Below are 16,312 nucleotides of genomic sequence, written 5' to 3' on the forward strand. Positions count from 1 at the left end.
TCTGAATGCATGGCTTTTCAGAGGGGCCAGGCTGGGTTGTGTGCTTGTTTCTTGCCTCCTGCCTCTGTTCCTGGACACAGAAAGGACTTGGCAAATGAGGCCTGTGACTATTACTTCCTTTAAGCAGATTGAACATTTCTTGGTGGGTTGTTAGATAGGAGTTTGGGTAACTCTTTAAATTTTAAGGACATCTTTGTGGGAAAGTAGACTATTTGACTTAGAACCTTCAGAGGAAAATCTCTCCCCTTTTTTTCCCCCTAAAGTGTTGTTTATGTGTATGTTATGAGAGTGTATATGACATAACACTCATTCAGTCCTTGACAGGATGTTTATCTGAGCTGGTGTCTGAGTTTCCTAAGTAATTTGGATTTGCCAGATCTAGGATTGGGCTGCTATCAAAATTGATAATCTGAAGTCAAGAATTATAGGGAACTGATTTTCTCCATTACAAATTTATAATTTATAACTAATTTTTCTCCTTTTCCATTTTTTCTGGTCATACAATAGAAAGGTATGGGGTGTGGGATTTAAGTAGAGAAAGGTATTTTCACTTCAGTTTTGTTTCTTTGAACATTAGGAGAGGATAAATTGAAGTTTAAACATTGTTCATTTTTATTTTGTATTAAGTAAGTAGTCTTGTTAGCATTCTAAGATTCTTTAAAGAGAGAAGAAATAGTGCTAAAACAAATTTTAATTCTAGAAAACGTGTAAGTTCACCAAGTTTTTTCTTACTCTTCCAGTGTTTTAGCACCAGGTGTATGTACACTGATGAATGAGTTTTGTTTTATTTTCACATATACAGTAGAAGTTATATTGACCTAAGACTAGCAGACTTAATTCACAATAGAGTATGACTACTTTTAAAAAAGAGGTAAACATTTTAGGGTGGCCAGAATTGTATCCTAAAATTAAGAATCTTTAATAAAACAAGTGGCAGGTGGTTCCATTCAGCTGCACCAGTTTGGATGTGTTTACCTCTGGAGATGGAATGAAAGTAATTGTATCTGGCATCTAGCAGAGTAAAATTGTCATCATTGCAAATTATTCAGAGACTTCTATCTATGCAGTTTCCCATTTTTAATTTAGACAGTAAGAGTCTGCAAATGTCTGCTAAATATTCCTCTGCTATCTGACAGCTTCTAAGTATATTTGTATGTGTCTGTGTATACACAAATAGATAATTCTACATTCTTCTTTGCCTTCCCTTTCTCTAGTGGTTTATTTCCAGTAATAAGTTAGTGGAAATAGATAGTCCAGTCATCTTTTCCTTATTCTGGTAGCCCCTTTTCCAATACTAACTAGTGGGAAAAGTAGGGACACAGGGACACTCAATTTACTAAAATGGAAGGACAGTGCCACTGGACCCATCTGTGAAAGTGGCTCTTCAGGGCAGGAGCCATTTAGAGACTTAGGACGTTGCCATTTCCACTATTATTATTATTATTTATTTAGTGAGAGACCTAGCATGCTCTAGTAAACTAAAAATTAAACCATAAGAAAGAACTTTTTTTTCTTCTCATTGAGCCTAAGTTGGGTTTGTAGCCCTAGGCCCAACAGTTGGTTTACTAGAATTACCCCTGTTCATTGACTGTTTGGTTGGGAGTTTTTTTTTTTTTTTTTTGGAACGAGGTCTCTGAAGCATTTTCCCTTCTCATTTTCATTAGGTCAGTGTACTTCATCTTTTTGACTTTTCAGACTCTGCTACTGGGGCCTCACACCAGGGAGACTAGGAAGCTGGGAGAGCTATGCAAGTCAGTAGCCTCTACCAGGAGGCCAGAAGAGAGAAAAACAAGGGCAGCACAAAAAGGCAATGGCCCTGGACAGCCTTCGAGTACTGGGTTAAAGAAGGACCCCTTCGCTGGGCCCCTCTTGGTAAGACTGCCCAGTCTCATCTGGTTGGAGCCGCAGGCCCTGCCAGCCCTGGGGTGCTCTCCCTCACTCCAATGAAGACCCAGAGAGGAGCAGGCACAGACCTGAGGTAGAGTGGGAGGGCATAGGAAAGGTGCAAGTAATAGGCAGCATGATACTACTACTTAGTAGCAAATGTTACGGGACTAAATTCCGGTCCTTTACTGACCTATATGGAAAATTTCAGCAACCCGTCTCTGACATTTAAACAGTTGAATTATTTTCCAGTTTGGTTAAAAAGTAGAGAATCACATGTGAAATATTTTTGTAACAGCCAGAATTACTCATTTTTGTTTTATCAAGTCTTTCCATTTAAGTACATTTGACTGTTTTCTTACTGTTCCCATTTGGCCTGTTACCTTTTAAGGAGGGTGCTAGAAGGTAGCAGGAAGGCAAAGGATAGATTTTGAGCACTCTCTGGTTCTCCTCTTTGTTGTATGCATTGCAGAAAACACAAACACACCTGGAAATAAACACTTTTAATTTACCAACTCTCTTTTAACTGGACCTTTAACATGACCAAGGTTTAATACCTTTTCTTCTAAAACAGTGAGGAAACTCTTACAAAGCACAGTCCTTCCTGTTTGTATGATCTATGGTTTTAGGTTGATGGATTCAGTTCTCTCTTTATAGGGTCACTTCTCTATCCAGTTTCCTTCTGTCTGTTATATTTGTCCAATAGTACATTAACGAATTTCCTGTTCGATATTGTGATTGACTTACTTTGAGCTGCTATTAATTGAAAGAGTTCACCATCTTTTACTGCAGGACTCTGTGTGTGTGTTTGTGTGTATGTGTGGTGCAGTTATTAGGAGGAAGGCAGGGATGAAACTGATACTGTATGTAGCAACTTCTGTGGGCTAGGCCTGGTGCAATTTGCTCTAAGCTAATTCCTCTTCAGGGAACTAGATAGAGGTCAAGTTATTGAGGGTTAGAATCTGAATTTAGTACCAGACCTCAAGCCCGAAGTGTTTTTTCTCTATTCTTCCTCTTTGCAGAATCGAATATGGATGCCTTCAAAAATTTTTTTTCTCCAGCCATCTTGTTAATGCTGATGTTAATCTTTGAGTGAAAATTCTTTCTTGCCTTCTCTTTCTCTTTCTTCAGCTGCATTAAGCTTTGACTTATTTTTTTACTTTCTGTAGACTCAAGTTGTACATAAAAATAAATTGAGCCTTAATTGAATCAAACTGCTTAAACTAGTGGTACCTATATTTTAGAGAAATCAAGAAGAATCCATGTGGGTATTCTTGAGATAAATTCTTAAGCTACCTGGTAGGACGCCCAAGTGTAGGAATGGGAGATGAGGAAGGGCCTATCCCCTTCCATGCTTTCAAAAGGAGTCTTGGGATCTTTGTGGAAAAAGAGGACAGGAGAGAAGACACTGCAAGCCAGGAGATGGGCTTGCATCACTGGCTGTGTGTACATTCAGGTAGGCTGTAGAAGGCCTCTAAAAGAAGCCTTTGCTTGAGACAGAAGAGATGAACTTGTTTACGAATTCTTAGAGTAGGTGATTTATGAACTGCTGTAGGAGTGTCCATTTAGCTGTGAAAAGGCTATTTCAGAAATTAGAACAATTTCTCCCTTTAAACTCACAGTGTACCATAGATTACAATTTTTTAAAATTCTTGTACCTCAAGCATGCCATTTTTATGAACAATAATATATACATGAGTGTGCTTGTCATTCTTTGTCCTGAATTTAGTAAAACTCTGGTTTATTCTAAGAATTGCATAGTGGGTCTCAGAGAATTGGGGAAATGTCCAAGTGGAAGCATTAAAGTCTGGAATCCAGTGGAAAACATGTTTTTAACCATTTAAATGTCAACAACTGGGTTATTTGTAAGTTACACCATGGATAATTTTAGAATTCAGTTTCTCATCCTTATTTTCATTGCCCTGTAGACTGTATAGGGTAAAAGACAAATGAGACTAGAAACAAATAATTTCTTCAGGGAATGAGTCCAGATGAATCTTCTGTTGGTAACTAATTGGCAGAAAATCAATAATTCAGTGAGGACTATCTCAACCGATGGTGGCAAAAGAATGCAGTTGGATATTAGTGAATTTGGGAGAATATACAAGTTATCAGTGAGTTAATTGGGTAAATTTACTTTGTTACTGATTTCACACAAGTCTATTCATTTGGAAAATTTATAGGGAATTAAGGGAGACTTCGATCTTTCAGTAGCTTAAACATTTGTTTGGCCCCAAAGAAAAATTTCAATAAATGTGAATTAATGAATTAAAATGGAACTGCTTTTTGCTTTTTCCTTGTACCTGATTTAGAAAGCTCAGCTCATCTGCTTTTCTTTTTCTCAAATTATTTTCCATGGATGTACCCTATGTTTCTTTGTAGGAATTGGCACCTAAATGTTCCTTTAAAATAGTAGTTCTCAAACTTTTCAATCTTAGTGTGTTTTTACACTTTTAAAACTTGAATACTCCAAGGAGCATTTTTTTTGTGAACTATATCAACATATGTGATATTAGAAGTAAAAACTAAGAGATTTTAAAACTTATTTTTAAGTTGTTAAAATTACAGTAGTAAACCCATTAATGTTAACATAAATAACATTTTTATAAGAAATAACTCCGCTTAAAAAAAAAAAAACCTTAGGGAAGTTTTACATTTTTGCAAGTATCTTTAATGTCTGACTTACCAGAAGATTACTGGATTCTCATCTTAGTATTTGTTTTCAGTATGTTCTTTTATATTGTTTTTGCTGCAGTGTTTGAAGAAAATCTAGGTTCACACAGATAATGGAAAAGGGAGGAGTATTTTAATTTTCTTTCAGATAATAGTAGATGTTCTTCTGTGATACTGCACCAGTTTTGGTTGAAATGTAACTTCTGAAATTATACCTGTGAACTTTTAAAACTCTGTTCCATGTACTTGGAATGGAATAGATCTTTTACTCATATATGATTTTGAACTTCATGTTTCGGTTATTTGGAGAATCTCCCAAATGTTGATTTTTTTAAAAAAGATTTATTTATGCCCTGCCCCCCCCCCCCCGCCTCTCATTGTTTTTATTTGCTGTCTGCTTTCTGTCATCTTGTTAGGAGGCACTGGGAACCCAACCAAGGAACTCCCCATGTGGAAGAGAGGCTTGAGCCTCATCTGCTTCCCACACTGATATGTTTTATTATGCTTTATCAAAAAACTGTATCACCCCTATTGTCTCATCAGAAAAGACTTTAAATACAGGGATGCTGTCAAGCTCACAGTGGCACAGATGTTTGAAAAAACTGTAATTTTAACATAAAACCCTGAATCTTATTTTATATCATGTTTTCCTTGAAACACGCTCATTTTGTTTCTTTTTGCTAAAATGTCTGTCAAAAACCCAAGTTGGCATAGCCATAGTTTATCTATGTTTTCAACTAAAAGATGGTATTCTATGAAAAAGTGGCTAGTTCACTTTACAAGTCAATCTCACAGGCAGCATCATCTTCAGTATGCTACAGAAGTGTTTTATGCATGCTTTCCATCTTATCACTTGGAATATTAAAAAGTGTCTACTCAACAGTTCAGATTTAATAAATTTATTGTCACTTCTTCATCAAGGGCATTAAGTGAGACTGGCTTTTTTTTTATCTCAAGTGCATGATACAATGACAGTTAGTACAGTTTGGTGCCACTGCCTTGGTTTGTGCTATATACCAGCAGTTTTACCCATTCTTGCTTTTGTACCATCAACACAAATGTCAACACAGTGAAAAAGGCAAGTAACTTTGTAGAATTATTATGAAAATAGTTTGACCTTGCAGATCCAGTTGAAGAGACTTGGGGACTCCAAGGGGCTTAAGGTCCACACTTTTGAGAAGCATTGCTTTCAGACTTATGGGGAAAGTGATGAGTTAACTACAAACTAGACTCGATTTGTATTAATTCCGTTTACAGAAATGGATTGCATATCTAAAATGTGTTAGACATTGTGTTGGGTGAGTTAGGGAGCATGCACAGATGTGTAAGAATTACTGGAGTGTTAGAATGTTTATTGGGGATATCACCTCATATATCCTGAACATCTAAATCAGTGCTTGGCACATTACTCAATAATTATATGTAGTAGTATGGATAATTAGATTGAGAGTAATGGGTACATAAATTCAGTGTATTTTTAAATCAAATCAATTTTGCTTTAGTGAATAGAGATTAAATCTGTCAAGGTAATAAAGTTTTGAAACATAATGTGCAGCCTCTCCCATCCCACCCTATCCTGTAATACCATAATCTTCTTTAGTTGCTCTAGCCCTTTATATTTATTTCCTATTACCATCAAGGTATATGCCACCAGCTGTGTAGAAACACTCCAAAAATAATAACTGCAACCTTTGCTGTTGTTAGTTTAAAAAGTTGACCAATGTTTTTTCCCTCTGATTGGGAGATGGGCCCAGTATCAAGTTGGTTATGTAATTGACTCTCATGTTCCTGACAAAGGCTGTAATTCATTCCTATTTTCGTAATGTTGTTGTTGTTTTTTTTTTTTTGCATCGTGACTAGGTGGTTTATTTTGTTTTCTATGAATGACAAATCAAAGTATGTTCTTGAGTAGTTCAAGCAGAGAATGATTTTCATACCTACAAGAACGCCTTGTCATTTCAATGTTTTTCTCTTTTTCCTTAGAAAAACTTACCTTGGTAACAGTGAAGACAAATTTATCATTTTATGGAGCTATTTGCCTTTGTTTTGTTCTGGTTTTCATTTTATAAATTTAAGTCATTCAGGTACTCATGAGTTGATATTTTTGCCCCATTTTATTTCTTTCCTTAGTTTTCTGATTTTGTGTAAGTATATGAGGGGTTATTCTTGTAATCTTAGAATATTCAAATTGGAATAAGTCTTTTAGAGCCTGTTATGATGAGGCCACGTCTCCTTTAACTCCAGTTTCCATTAGGAATCCCTGGCCACATAGACATTGTGGGAATGATGTATTTGTCTAAATAAAAGAAAGAAGTCTAATAAAATATTAATAAATACATGCAGATGAGAGAAACATAGACATTTTATTTTATAAGTGTCTTTATAATTGAGTTCACACTGACACAGACAGGACCCACATGATTGTTGAGAAAATAGCAATGTTGTAGTAGGAAAAACTTTAGCAAAACCCACTGCCCAGACCCTATCACTGGTACACAGGAAACAAATAATGACGTGCAGAGGAACCGAGTCTTAGGTTTTGCTTTCATGTGGAATTTGTCTGGTTTAGTTGATGAAGTCAAGCTAAGTAAATAGTACCTTCTTTTCATGTTAGCCTTTTGTTTTAAAATATCTTTCCAACTCTACTCCCTACATAGTTTTCTTTTTATTACTGTTATTTTTAAAGATTAGAGGTACCACCTTTTCCATTCCTGCTCATCACTTTTTTCCTACTTAGAGCCCATGAAATATTTATTCCAGTTCAGCAAGCATTTGTGGAGTGTTCGTAAGTCAGTAACTATATTATTACCCACCTGCATCTTTACACTGTTTTTGTAAGCCCTTTTATTTGCATATTCAATATCAGCACTTTTAGCATCCCCTTCACACTGTTTTTTCCCCTTTGTAGGTTATTGAGATTAAGGGAATCTTATTATGGAGAGCGAGTCTTCCATGGTTGATTTTTACTCCTTTGTTCTCTTTGTATTGTCTCATTGTTGTACTTCTTTACTCTTATGTGTGCACAGAACTTTAGGTGTGAGACTATGGCTTCTTTTTTAGGAGTGGAAAGAAGTTTTGGAAGTGAGAGATAAGAAAGAAAGGAGAGGAAAGAGAATATTAGAGAAGAAAATGATGTTTTTCTTGATCAGTTTCCATTTATGCAAAATTTGTGTTTAACCTAGCTCATTCTTCCTTAGTTCTTTAGTTAGACTGAAACTTTATTTCTTTATCTGGGTTTCTATAATAATACCATTTTGAGGTTGTAAGATACCTCCTTTTACTTGAAAAAAGGGACTTAATTAGAAAACAAGCATAAATCTCTAGAAAAGGGTGCTTCTCTGACTTTATTTATAGAACTGTCATCTAGGAGTCAGAGCAAACTGATAGAAGTTATGTTTTCTTGAATACAGCAGATTACCTAAATGGATGGGTAAAGATTATTCTCTTTCATGACATCAGGTGGTTTCATTGCATTTTAAAAAAAATTTCTCTCCCCTTCCCCCCTTCCAGTAGTCTGTTTTCTGTGTCCATTCACTGTGTGTCTTCTGTGTTCGCTTGTATTCTTGTCAGAAGCACTGGGAATCTGTGTCTCTTTTTTGTTGCATCATCTTGCTGTGTCAGCTCTCCGCATGTGTGGCACCACTCCTGGGCAGGCTGCACTTTTTTCACACGGGGCGACTCTCCTTATAGGGTGTAATCCTTGTGTGTAGTGCTCCCCTATGTGGGGGACACCCCTGCCTGGTATTGTACTCCTTGCACGCATCAGACTGTGCATGGGCCAGCTCACCACACAGGTCAGGAGGTGCTGGGTTTGAACCCTGGACCTCACATGTGTTAGGCAGATGCTCAGTCCATTGAGCCAAATCCGTTTCCTGGTTACATTGCATTTCCCCCCCAAATTGTATATCTCTTACAGAAGTTAGCTTTGTGTTTTTACTTTCATATATAATAAATGTATATAATAAGTTGGGTAGATAATAGAATTGTTAGAATAATTATGAGCAATGTGAAATAATGTAGCTTAAAGGAATAGCCCCTTCCAACTTAGTCAATATTTGATGACAGTCAGCTGAAGTACTTTCCTTTTTTCCTCAAACTAGACAACATAAATATTATATAACTTTCCACCAGCAGGTACTTTTTTTCCTGTAAAAAAGTAGTCAAGTCCTCTTACAGACAAATTTATGCCAAATTATTTTCCCTTTCTCGTTTTTCTTCTATCTGGTTTGCCAAGCTGATTATGGATTTTCATTTCACATTTTGTGTAAGTGGTAATTTAAGTATGAGTCAATAAATTCATCTGATAATAGGTTCTATCCCTTTCCATATGAGAAAACAGAGCACTATTAACAGAATTATCAATTGTCCTTTTATGGATACCTCCCTTTGTTTGAATTTTTTAGACTCTCTTGATTTATTATTTTTCTAGTAGCACCTGTCCTTAAAACAGAGAATATACTTGAATTTCACAAGTTTGTTTTTATTCTTTCCTTTTTTCATTAAATTAATGAATACTATCTCAGGTATATAATAGTGGATTCCCCAGTCATAAAACACTTACATCTTATAACATCCTAGGGTTGTATCAGTATTGAACTATTAAAGTAATTATAAAAATAGCTACATTAATGAAAAATAAATTTTGTCATTTTTAATGTTTTATCTACTAGAACTTGCAGATAAAGGAAATTAGTGAACGATGATTGAAAAACACATATCAGCTCTGCATGCCAAAGTCAACATCCTATTTTTTTTTCTGATTTTTGCAGTCATGGTGGTGTGTATTCTTGATGTTCCTGTTTCCCATAGTCAACTAGGTTTGTATATTGAATTATATCATTATATCAGAACATTTTACACAATTGGGTAGAGGAGGGTAGTGTTCACTATAGAACCTCATGACTTTTAGCTCCTCCACCCTTTACTAAAGTAACTCTGAAGAACCACTATTTCTGGGTGTGACAACAGTGGCAGGACTAGGAATTGGGAAGCTGTTTAGAGAAATGTTGCCATGGGTGAAAGATTGGACTTTGTGGTCATTGTGGAGCAGTGGAAGGTTTTTAGCTTTAATTTAGTAGGAATGTATTAGATCCTAACTAGTCTTCCTTATTTTTCTTATTTGTGGGAAATATTGAAAGAGCCCAGAGAATTTCCTATACCACATCAAGGCCATCCCTATGATCATAATAATTTAGTTATTTATTCTTAAATATTTGGAGAAGAATTAATGTAATTAATCTTTAGAAAAAGGTTAAAGACTTTGAATTAATTGTGACATCATCATCAGCAAATATTTTTTGAATGCAAGAAGCTTGCCTGTTTATGATTATTTCACCAACCATTTATTAATTATTATACCTAAGACTAATGTGAAGACTTCACATTAGTCTTAGGTATAATAACTCACAAAGGTGAGTGGATGTAGCAAGTGGTTGGCACCTGCTTTCCACGTACAAGGTCCTGGGTTCAATCCCCATACTTCTAAAAAAAAAAAAGGAAGAAGAACATCTCTCATTGGGGAGCAGATGTAGCTCAGTTGTTGAGCACCTGTTTCCCATATCCTGGGTTCAACCCCCCTGTACCTCCTAAAAATCAAAACTCACAAAGGCAGTAGACACATCTATAAATAAATCACATATGAGACTGATAAGTAGTAAAGCAAAATGATTTTGGGAGTAGTGGGGAAGCAAGAGAGACTTTCTGTCTAGGAAGTTTTTCTTTAACATTTTTTTCCTCCTGAAAATATATGAGAGGTTTTTAGTGGGTGCAGGGTAGGGTCTTTGACCAAGGCTTTGGAAAAGATACTCGATATTTTTGGTGACAGTAATATCTTGATAAAACAGACAAAGACAGTAAACTTTAGGGCATTTTGAAAGGTCATTTAATACACATTATGACTGGCATGTAGGGAAGGATAATTAGAAAAGTACTCAAGGCCTTATTGTGGAATTATTTTAGGCTGTATTGAGATTTAAGTATTGCATGGTACAGTTTTGAATGGGTATATTCATCTGGAATGTTGGTTATGAGTAACAGAACCCCAACTTAAACTGACAAACAGAAAAAGAAATGTATTGGCTCAAGTACATGAGTAAATGAGTAAACGTGCTTTAGGCACTGTTGGGTCCATGAGTATAAACAATGTCATAGAGATTCTTTGTCTTTCCATATCTTGGCTCTGCCTTTCTCTGCTTGCCTGAGTTCTGCAGCTCTTTGCATGTGACTGGCAAGCTGGCTGCCAACAGCCTCAGCTCCCATCCTCGCTTAGCTCTCAGGAAAAACTTCTTGCCCAGGTTTCACATCCAGTCCCAGGGAAGACCGTAGATGACTCTGCATTGGTTCTATGACATGAACCAGGCCCGAGTGGCCCACCTGCTGATAGGCAGGCAGGCAGCTCAGTGGACAGCATTATAGTAAGGGGAGGGGTTGTTCCTTAAAAGAACCAGAAGCAGCATGTGTGGGGAAGGTATGTGGGATAGACAAAGATTGTAGCTGCCATGGCTGCTAGCAGCAGAAAAGTGAAAATAAAGAATGATGGTGTTAGCCATGATAGACAACATGGGAATGTGAACTCTGTTTTGGCATGTTGAATCAGAGGTGCTTGTGGATCATTCATGCAACACTGTTTGGGCCTAAGAGAGAAGGGCTAAGGCTAGAAATGTAGCAAATAAGCAACAAGATTGATGGTAGAGATATACATGGAATAATAGGTAAGCTCATTGAGGAGGGTCTCAGATTGACTTGCATAAAACTGATGATTTCTTAGGTTAAAAATTATTGAATATTGATGATTTCATATGGTTCAATATATTGTATGCCTACATTCTTTCCTCAGAAGACACTTGTACGACAGCAGCTATGGTTTTTTAAATTTTTTAAATTAATTTTTTAAAGATTTATTTATTTTTAAAATTTATATTTGCCTCCCCCCACCCCATCTGCTCTTTGTGTCCGTTTGCTGGGTATTCTTCTGTGTCTGCTTGTTTTATCTTTTTAGGTGGCTCTAGGAACCGATCCTGTGACCTTCTGGAGTGAAATAGAGATGCTCAGTCTCTTGCACCACCTCAGTTCCCTGATCTGCCGCATCTCTCATTGTCTCTCCTCTGTGTCTCTTTTTGTTGTGTCATCTTGCTGTATGAGCTCCCTGCTTGGGCCAGCACTCTGCAGGGGCCAGCACTCCACGTGGGTCAGCTTTCTGCTTGGGCTGGCTTGCTGCACAGGCCAGCTTGCCTTCACCAAAAGGCCTCGAGAATCAAACCCTGGGCCTCCTATATGGTAGACGAGAGCCCAGTTGCTTGAGCCATATCCACTTCTCAGCGCCTATGTTTTTATTCTCAGGTGCTTTTAATCTAGAGGGAGAGCCAGTCCTCTTTCCCTGTCCTCTTCCCTTTCCTTCCTTTCCCCCTTGTTTCCCACTCCCTCCTATCTGCCCTCCCTTCCTTCCTTTTTGGAAAATATCTGTTAGATGCTTTGAAGTACAGGGCACTGTGCTTAGTGATGGGTATACGGTGGTGAACCAGACATTGCCCCTGGCCTTAGGGGGTCTAGAGTGTAGACACTAGCAGTGCTAGAGTGCCTGGTAGAATGCTCTGGGAGGTTTACCCTGGCACTCGGATGTGGGAGAACAGGGGCTTCCAGAACATTACATAGGTATATACCTGGCTGACAAGTTGAGGGGGAAGTGAAGGAGAGGGGGAGAGGGGAAGGGAGAGTCATATCAAAGGTCCAGCTATTGTAGTATCACTTCCTCTTTGAAGGTTTTTCTTACCCACCTCTCTCCTCCCTGGTAAGATTTGAGCATCTCCTGCTGGATGCCCAGTATCCTAAGAGAGTGCATCCTTTACATTTTGTTAAAACTTGGTTACACTCTTCTCTTTAAAGGCTGAGTCCACTGGACAGTAAGCTTCAGGTGGGAAAACTGTTTTAGTGTAGTCAGCATTTAGTACAATGTTTGGATTCTAGGCTAAATAAATATTTGTTGAAGTTGAATTTTAGAGTAACTTTGAAGAGGCTCTGTATCCAGTTTCTTTCTCCCTTCTTGCCTCCATTTTACTTAAAAGAGCAACAGTAACAGGAATGCTTTTTTATGCCAGAATGAAATTACAAAATGAAATTACAGTACTATTGTTGAGGATTATACCTTGCACTGAAGTGAATCATGGTGAAAACAAACTCTTGAAAGTGCTTGTCTCTGTTCTTTCCCCCATTTCCCAATAACTTCTTTTTACTGGCCTAAAAAAAAAGTGATTATAGTTTGTAACATGTTTCAAAGTTGGGACTGGCATCTTGTCTGACATATAGCTATCTGTGTAAAAGTAGACCTTCAGACAGACAGGCAACAGTGAGCAGAGAGGACTGTCTTCGTGTATAAGTAACTGTTTGAGATAATAAACCTGATCTAGCACCGGTGAATGATCAGTGGTTTTGAACATTGACTTCCAAAATGTATTTCCTGGAGCAAATGGCATGATGGGACATTTATCTGTGGTACAGATCTTTCTCTGGTATGATTATTCAAATCGAGCACTGACAGTTATAAGCTTGTTGAGAAACAGTCTCCTGAAGTGTCTCCTGTGCTTTTGCATTTGGGGAGATCTGAGTAGGAACCCCAGCTATTGCTCCTAGGCAAGTTATTCTGGGCCTTAATGATGCTGTGTAGGCTATAATATAGTTCACAGGCTGTAGCAGTTTGACATAGTTATGAATTCCAAAAATAGATAATGGATTATGTTTTTAATCTGGTCTGTACCTGGGCATGATTAAGTTATGATTAGGGCTTTGATTGGGTCACGTCATTAGGGCATTGAGTCCCCACCCCTTGGTGGGTTGGGACTCACAGATAAAAGGCATGGTAAAGGACAGAGTTGAGGGCTTTTGATGTTGGAGTTTTGATACTGGAGTTTGATGCTGAGGAGAGGAACCTTGAACTCACAGAGAAGCAAGACCCTAGAAGAGAGGAACCCAGGAACCCTGAACCCTGGCAGGCGTCGGCAGCCATCTTGCTCCAACACGTGAAAATAGACTTTGGTGAGGGAAGTAACTAATGCCTTATGGCCTGGTATCTGTAAGCTCCTACCCCAAATAAATACCCTTTATAAAAACCACCCTGTTTCTGGTGTTTTGCATCAGCACCCCTTTGACAGACTAATACACAGGGTAATGTTTTAAATGTGGAAGGAAATCTGATAGCTGAGAATAGAGAAGAAAAGCAGGCATCACCTTTGCATAGTACCAAGGTTCTAGGAAAACAGTACAGGGCGTCAGTTAGTACTTACGACTTTGTCCCTCGCAGATATCTCATTATTTTGAAAACTCAGTTGAGTTTGCATTAATTACAACATTAAAAAACAAAAACAAAACCAAACAGCCCTTCCCTGGTGTCAGCTTTCCCTGAATATTAGCAAGTCTGCCCTAACAAGTGGGTGGAAAACAGTTATTTTGAGCTGGATGGAATATTTTTATTATTCTCAGTGGAAAGAAAATGTTTGCCTTCACTTTCTCAGAACCCCCTTTCACTGGGAAAACAGCTGAAGAACCTGCTGGTGAGAACAAAGGGTCAGATCCCTACCAATCTGATTTTCACACAGCACTTCCTTTTGAAGTGTGTGGAGCCTCCTCTTAGTGATAAACTTGGAAATTGGGGAGAACCCTTGAGGGAGGAGTCTCTTCCCTCCCCCTTTATACTCTTGACAGTGCATGGCCCCCAAGTTCAATTGTTTGAGAAGGCTTTGCTCAGCTGAAAGCTACGCGTCCCCCCCCTCACTTTTTTCCTCCAAAGCCAAGACACTGCAAAAGACAATAGCCAGTTTGCCTCGTATAAACCACCTGCTTGGTAGGAAGTGAACAAAACCATGGAGTCCCTATTGCTGCTTGGAGAATTTGTAGTGTCCTTTCCTGTCAGTAAACAAAAGCAGTCAGTTGAAAGAGTAGGGCATTAATTGTTTACAGGATGTTTGCTGTATCAAAGGAAGGAAAAGTGGCTTTTAAGAACTGTGTGCATTGTGTGGTGGATATTACAACATTATTTAAAATATCTCTTCTAGAGAAGAAAAATTAACCACTGAAAATGTAGTCACGTACATGGAATGTTTTATCAGCAGAACTTTTTAAAGACTTGTTTCCTAAACTGAAGTTTTTGTTGTGAAAGAAATAGTAGAGAACAGAAAGCCTTCTTAGAGAAAAAAATGGATCCTAAAACTTTGAAAAAGTGATGCTTCAGGAGACTTGTTTTTTTTTTTTAAAAAAAAATTGTACAAGATCATGCTTTGTAAGATACAGTGATCATTTATAGTGCTTTAGTATCTAATGATGCTCTACATAGACTTCTCCAGGTTGCTTTGCAATATATGTAGTAATATGTCTGGGTTACCTGGTTCATTCTGACATCCTCCAAGCAGGGGTGTGTGTGTGTCTCCTTTTTGTATCCTCAGCTCCTAGCAAAGTAGCTAATAACTAGAAAGTAGTGAACACTTGCTGAATGATAGATTAATGGAAGGGTAGATGGATGAATGCTTGGTTTGTTTTAAATATGCTAGTGAAGATTAAAACCATTATATAAGATGCCTAATAAGGTATTCATTTTCCACTTACTTAATATCAGGGAACCTTGTTGATAAATATGTTGCTTTGGTTTTCTGAACTCAAAATTGGCAATACTGTTTGGAAAGGTTGTATCAGTGAGAATTTCTTACCCCTCCCCCTGCAGAAAATCTTAAATTCATATAGAATTGAGGGACTAATTATCAGCTCTTTCAGCACTTCATAATAAGTAAGATCAGTTGAAAAAGGTGGACTTTATCTAAAGTCTTGGCTAGTGGTAGGCTTCTTGGTAGGTGACCCTGTAATTTATCATCTTTTAAAGTAAAAGGGGGCACCATTCATAGTATGCTGGGAGAATGGCATAAAGCAGGACTGGCTCATGGCGCCCACTTACTGATATCTCTGTTATCTTTTGTTATGAAGCAGTGTGTGAATTGCCTAGGATTTATCAATCCATGTTCTATCATTTTTAATCTGAACCGTATGCTCCAGAATGTTGCTCAAGAGCAGGACCCGGGGTGTTGACATCAGTTTGTGGAACTTCTTATAACTACTATTTTTAAAAATAATGTGATGAAAAGATCATGATCTTAGGAGACAGGTAGACTTGAGTTCCCATCCTGCTCTGTGTGATTTACTTGCTGATTAACTTTGGGCCAATCACTAATCTCTTAGTGTTCTAGTTTCCTCAGAACAGACTGTTAGGCAGAAAAGGCTGTTTTTTTTTTGTTTTTTTTTTAAAGATGGTTGTGAGTTTGGAGATAACATATAAAATATTTAGCAGAGCATGTGGTACATAGTTCTTTATACCTATAGTGACTATTACTGTTGTGAAAAGCAGATGCAGTTTCACAGAGTTCAGGAATAGCAGTTTTAAAAATTTTTTTATTTTTTATTTTTTTTAGGAGGTACTGGGGATTGAACCCAGGACCCTCATACATGGGAAGCAAGTGCTCAACCACCACGCTATACCTGCTCCCTAGGAATAGTAGTTCTTCTTTTAAAATTTTCTTTAAAATAATTTTTGTTTTATTCCCCGCCCCCCCCCCAAGATGGCTCCCTTGTCTTTATGCTCGTTGTCTTGCTCATCTTTAGGAAGCACCAGGAACTGAACCTGGGACCTCCCATGTGGGAGATGAGTGTCCAACTGCTTGAGCCACTTATGTTCCCTACTGGTTGCAGTGTCTGCTGGTTGCCATGGCTGCTGGTTGAGGCA

General features: G+C 37.8%; 1 protein-coding gene across 4 annotated transcripts in view; it reads left to right on the forward strand.

Annotated features, from left to right (window-relative positions):
* The window catches only part of SIPA1L2 (signal induced proliferation associated 1 like 2), a 245,073-nt gene that overhangs the window by 36,458 nt on the left and 192,303 nt on the right, over positions 1–16,312 (forward strand). The window lies entirely within an intron of this gene.

This window comes from Dasypus novemcinctus, chromosome 13 (assembly GCF_030445035.2).
Source record: "Dasypus novemcinctus isolate mDasNov1 chromosome 13, mDasNov1.1.hap2, whole genome shotgun sequence".
NCBI lineage: Eukaryota > Metazoa > Chordata > Mammalia > Cingulata > Dasypodidae > Dasypus > Dasypus novemcinctus.